This window comes from Malania oleifera, chromosome 2 (assembly GCF_029873635.1).
Source record: "Malania oleifera isolate guangnan ecotype guangnan chromosome 2, ASM2987363v1, whole genome shotgun sequence".
NCBI lineage: Eukaryota > Viridiplantae > Streptophyta > Magnoliopsida > Santalales > Ximeniaceae > Malania > Malania oleifera.
Window position 1 is genome coordinate 9,255,370 of NC_080418.1, and position 6,570 is coordinate 9,261,939.

A 6,570-nucleotide genomic window follows, 5' to 3' on the forward strand; every position below is an offset into this window, starting at 1 on the left:
AGAAAGGGGGAGATTGTTGACTCTATGAGTCTAATCCTATTTTGATAATGACAAATCACTTGGTATTTGATCTGTGTATTTAGATTGTGAATATGAACAATATTTAGTATGCACGGAAAGATAACAAGTTATGGAAGTCATGAAGATTAAAGCATATACAACTTGGCACAATCCATAGAACTAAAAGAGTTGAAGAATGAAGATGCAAGTGGGAAGTTTAATATCGTCACGAAAATGGGTATTTAGAATTGAATGTATTTGCATATTTCATATGATTTAATTTGAGGCTCAACGTATACCCTAAACTGACCTTAGGACTCATGCATCTCATGAACATCCTTAGGGGATATTTGTGGACTTAGAGATATTGTTAAAACCACGAAAAATATTTTACAAAAGAGCAAACAAAGAATGCAAAAGCAAATTTTTCAAATTAAAAGGGAAAATCCAGAAGTTGGTCAGTTCAGAAGACTGAAGTTAAGTTCAGTCGTTTGAAGAATTTCTTCACAAGATTGAAGATTAAGTTCAGTCGTCTGAAGAATTAATGGTGAAACATAGAACCTGACAAAAACACATCAGAAGACTGAACTCAAACTTCAATCATCTAAACTCAATACTTCATAAGACTGAACCCAAACTTCAGTCGACTGAACCCCAACTTTAGTCGTCTGACCCTGTGTCTAAGTTAATTTTTTGAAACTCTATGGAATTTCAATCGTTTGGACTCTAACCCTTAGTCGTCTGAACCTGCGGGAAAGATTAAAAATTTAATTTTTTAATAAGAGAACTCGCGAATTATTTTTTGATCCAATGGTTAAGATTCATTCTAAGGGCAAGACACCTATATAATGAACATCTAAACCCTAGTGCCCTAACAAAGATCAACAAGAACAAGAAGAATGATAAGAAACAACCACAAGAAGAAGAAAATCAAACCTTTGACATATGATTGAGCATATTAGCACAGCTTGGGAGATCACACTACTGAGGTTGTGATTGGGATTTCAAGTCTTATACTACACATTTGAGCTAAAGCTACTTTGATCCTCAAAAGGTTTTCTTGTGATTATTGTACAAGCATGTTGATATTGAGGTTTGGTAAATCACACTACTTATTAGTATTTAGTCTCATAGAGTTCTTCATATAAACTGATCTACTTGTTGATATTTAGTTTTCAAAGATTTTTTCATCTCAAAATCTATTATTGAATATAAGCTGAGTGATTGATCTTGAGTGTACTTATAGATTATTTTGATAAGATCAATACTTGAGAAAAACTTTTGCCATTGGTTAAACGGTTGTAATTCAAGTGTGTATTCAGTTAAAGGCTTTATATCTTTGATATCTTAAAACCACTTGATTAAATATCCTTAGTGTTCATCACTATATATTTTATTGAAGGATATTTTCTGGAAGCATTATATTTTGTTTTTGATCTTTAGAAATCATATTATATATATATATATATATATATATATATATATATATATATATTTGCATACTACAAATATCATATTGTGGTTGAATATTTGGAAGAAAACTTTTTGATTTAGATCATTATAATATTCAAGACAAAACTTTTGATAAGTTCACATTTGATATTCGTGCATTTTTCACAAAGTGAACTTGAATCCTAATTTTCTCCAAAACTTTTACTTATATCATTATTTTGGGAGATTTGATAAAAAGGGAAATTGTGTGTTGAAGCATATCATTCATCTAACGATTATATCGTTACATACATACTGAACTTCAAGTTTCATCATATGGATATGTGTTACGATTTCAAGTGTACTCACTAGTTTTGTTAGAAGCAAATCTTGAGTTTTTTTTTTTTTTTTGTAGATTGGAAATTATATTGTATTGACGGTTTGGGTTGTGAACCGGGTGAGGAGGAAGCTGTGCCTCTTGTAAGCAGCAGATGTAAGGGAAGCTCCATCCCGGTTAAAGGAGCAGGGATATAGTGGAATTTTGGAGTAGGTTGCTTATGGTGAGGACGTAGGCCGGGTTTGTTGAACTTCGTAAAATTGTGTTTGCCTTCTCTTTTCCCTTATCCTTTTTATTTTCCGTAATGCATTTAAATATCTATCTTGCATGTGTACGTTGAATAACTCCACATGCACTTAACAATTAATTGGGTGAAAAGGATTCATTTATATAATAGTTTAAAATCGGTTTTACACTTCAATAATCAACTTAATAAATTTAGAAATAGGGTTTGATGTGAAAGATTTTTTAAAATACTCAATTCACCTCCCTCTTGGGATTACACTTAAATTAACACAACTAACTTTCTAATGGCTTCTTCACAGAATGTTCAAAGAAAAATATTTGCTCTGCAAAAAATTTAAAAAATTTTAAAAAAATTGAAGACAATGGAAGAGGTTTCTTTGAAAGCATTAGGAGTAATTGCTATCGAAAAGGCCACAACAAAGATAAATCAACAAAGTGTTATTAAATTAATGTTATAAAATCGAAATTAGTATCAGATGACAAAGTTCTACAAATAAATCAGATTACAAACACAGCCACATATACACATGCCAAAGTATCATAAAATTTGTCTTATAAGAGGGAATGCGTGCATGCGCCTGCTTAATGAAACTAAAACTGAAGCAAGACAAGGGCACAAAATTGACAGGATGTACAAAGAATGAGACATGAAATATGAAATAAAAAAAGAATTCACTATTCAAAAATTATTAAAATATGGAGGCATGTGTGATCCTAACATCTTGAATTGTCAAATTAAAGTCACACTACCAATATCGATTTAAGTGTGGCATGGAACAACACAATACAAGAAGATGTCATGTGAATTAAGGATCGTTTAAAACCACTTATGCAATTTTTTTTTTTTTAAAAGTGCTAATTATAAGTGCTGAACTAGAAGACTCTTCAACCCATTACTGTATATCTCAGTTTAAAAGGCTTGCTGAACCTAAAATACATTTATGTTGCCACTTGTTCACCTTACCATGATGGAGTCCCATATAACTAGGTTGGAGCATAGCTTAGGTCTTAAGATGCAAGGTAGGGAGTTTTGGTTACTAGGGAAGATGCCCAGAGAGAGAGAGAGAGAGAGAGAGAGAGAGAGAGAGAGAGAGAGGATTGTCATATAAAGATCATGAATTTGTCCTTCACCTGAGCTTCATATGGTTGTTAGCCTTTTGATTTATACAGAACTTAGATTTAATGATTTTATGCCCCTATGGAATAAGGTAAACAAAATAAGATTAACTTGTTGAAACTTTCTTGAAGTGGTGTTGTGTGGCGATTCCTTCTTGTTACATATTTTGACTCTTGAAATCAGTATGCAAAGAACATAAAAGCCTAATAGGTGAAAGTTTGACGGAGGATGATTTTAGGGATGCTCTTTTAGGGATTTCTTTAGATAATATTACCTCATACTATCCCATTCTTTGGGTAATTTCTCTTGTTTCCAATACTAAGTACTTTTTCTTCTCTTGTAAGAACAAATTAATCATACGCTCTTGGATTTTACTTATAAAGTGTCTTGTTTGAAGAATGTAACCTAACCACTAGAGAAGATGATTCAGAATCCAAAAAGGAAGAAGGAATCAATCTTAAAAATTTTCTGGGAAGGACTCTAAAAATATCGAAAAGAAAAGGTAAATACTAGAAGGATTACTAGTAAATCTAGCTAATGCACTTTTCTTAAAAAGTGAAGTAATCGAAATAGTTGAAAAATTCAAAACTATTTCAGAAGATTACACAAAGATTAACAAGGATAATATGGTAGCCCTCATACATCAGCAAATTATTTTAAAAGTAACCATGAACATCCAACTCAAAAAGAGGATGTTTACAACCAGAGCAATAATAGGTATCGAGGAATATCCATAACTAAAGCAATATTGGAGAAAAATAGGATTATCTATTCCAAAATTGCAAATGCCTAGCCGTATAAATCTTGAAAATCTATTTGCAGTTCAAAGAGCCCTTAGATTGGGAGATATGAAATTCTTTGGGTTCAAGAAAATCGGTAAGTCTTTAATTTGTTACCACCAATGGATAGGATACATAGAGCCAATTGAGTTAAAGATAGGGAGAGTTATTTTTTTGGAATTTGTTTGCAAAGGACTAGAAAGAAGGGTCAATTTCATTATTCAACAAAAAAGCACCAGATTGGAATGATTTCCAAAAACATAGAAAATTTTATAAAATAGTTCAAATTTTATAGGAAATTTATCTTCTAAAAGCAAGAACTACTGCGTTGGGCTACGTGTTTTTTGTAAATTATGAAACTTTAATTGCTACAGAAAAAGAATATCTTCAACATTCTGAAAAAGCAAGTTTATCTAATTATACTATTGAAGCAAAATTACTAAATGAATGCCATCTCTTATCAATTCAAGCAATGAAGAATAAATTCAACTAATTTTAGCAAAATTCGCTAAAAAGAAAATGATGAAAAAGTCATTGAGGCACTAAAAAATATTTGAAGAAAGGATGAGAGATTTTTTCAAATGATTGTCTAAGAAATCATCATATCCCAAACCACATAATTAGACTAATTGTTGTGCTTACTCACCTATTGAAGGGAAACTTTAGTCCTTTATTTGGGACATCTTTGTTAAATATTTTCTTTTCTAAGAAAACATTTTTGTGAATTAAAGTTCTGCCTGAAAGAGAGGCATATAGGTGCAACATAGATACCAACATTAAAAGTAAAATTAGAAGATTACCTTTTAAAAAGGCGAGACAGATACTAATTAGTAGAGTCTACCAAATCGAACACACGGCATATTTAACATAAATGAAAATATGATGTTAGGAGTAAGAATCAAACACTTCAAAAAGCTTTACTAATTTTTTCAAGCATTAAGTTTATGAATCTTAACAAACAAATTTCTAAACATATGTCGATGATATAAAAAGACAAATTTTCATCCTGCGACTGCGCATTTCATAAAATAAAAACCACATGATTGATGGATCGAAACAAACAATCCCTCAAAAACACACAATTTTTCACGCACGCAGAATATCTCTTGGTACATTTTTATGAACACAGCAAGCTCAGATAGCAAGCATCTCACCCAAATTTATACTACACACACACACACACAAACGCACACAACACAGAACGTCAGCCGGAAATTTCAACGGCCTTCATGTCCGGTCGCTTCTTCTGCACCTTCGGAACCGTCACCGTCAGAACTCCGTTCTCCATCGACCCCCTCACCTCATCCACCTTCGCGTTCTCCGGTAGCCTGTACCGCCGCAGGAACCTGCCGCTGCTTCTCTCGATCCTGTGCCACGTGTCGCTCTTCTCCTCCTCCTCTCTGTTCCTCTCTCCGCTGATCTGCAGCACCCGATCGTCCTCGAGCTCGACCTTCACCTCATCCTTCCGGAGCCCCGGCAGATCCGCCTTGAACACGTGCGCCTCCGGCGTTTCCCTCCAGTCTATGCGCGTGTTCACGAACGCCGAAGTGTCTCGGAAGAATTCCGGGAAGTAATTAGTCAAGGAAGACGAAAAATTAGGGAAATCTCTATAAAAGGATCCCAGAGATCGAGAGAGAAAGGAGAAGCAAAGAAGCTGCCTCGTCGGTCGCCGAAGAAGCTCGGGACGATCGACATTTTTGTACGTCCTGCGACGATCAACGGAGATTGGGAGCGGGAATTGAGCGGATACCGAGAAAGCAGGGTGTTTGGCTGCTAAGCAACGTCCTTCTGATCAGTGGGAGTACTTCTGGACTGAAAGTATTGGCTGACTAGTGGGGAAATTATTGACTTTGGTATTCAGATAGTATGCTGTTTGGTTGCTGAGAAAGTCAGGTTCGGATCACTGGGACTTACGTGAGTGCGAAATTCACAACTGGGAATTTTATAGTAGGGAAAGGAAAATTCTAGGACTTTCTTTCTTGAAGAGTTTTCCGGTAGTTTCTGGGGGAATCCTTCCCGTATTGGGCCTGGGCCTGGGCCGGGGGCTTGTGCTTTGAGTGATTATGACTCCTGGAGAACCTTCTAGTAACGGTTGAGACTTGAGAGTCGTGGGCAGCCTCACTCGCAATGGGTGCAGCGAGGCCCATCAAGTTGCATGATGGGCCTGGCCAGCGTGAGCAAGTTCTGTGTTGGGCTTGTCTATTAGGAAGAAAAACAGCTTAAGGGATTGGCGTTTGGATTGATAGTACATAGGCTGGATCTCCCATGTTTGTTTTTTTGTGTCATATGTGGATTGTGAAAGGATTACAAAAATTATTAGATGGACGAGGTTTAGTACTTTATCTATAAATGAATCTAATAAAATAGCAATCACTCACAAAATTTTTTGATTTATTTTGAAAAAGAAAGTTAATAATGATTTAGCCATGTCCTCTAGTATATGAGTTGTTATTGATTTATTAGATTAGTCAATGGATGATGTGACACATCTGGTTTACTTAATAGTTTCTTTAAGGATTGAAGAATTCTTTTATTGCTAAATCACTTATGATATGGGGTGCTCATGCCAAATAAAGGGGCCGGAAAATTAGCTAAGTTTATAGATACAATTTTTTTTGTCAACTTTAAATATACTAATTAAGTAAATGGGCTGAGGCCCT

At 34.7% G+C, this 6,570-nt stretch overlaps 1 pseudogene; it reads right to left on the minus strand.

Annotated features, from left to right (window-relative positions):
- Window positions 1–4,820: 4,820 nt before the first annotated feature.
- On the minus strand, window positions 4,821–5,858 carry LOC131148902 (17.8 kDa class I heat shock protein-like; annotated as a pseudogene).
- Between the last annotated feature and the right edge of the window lie 712 nt (window positions 5,859–6,570).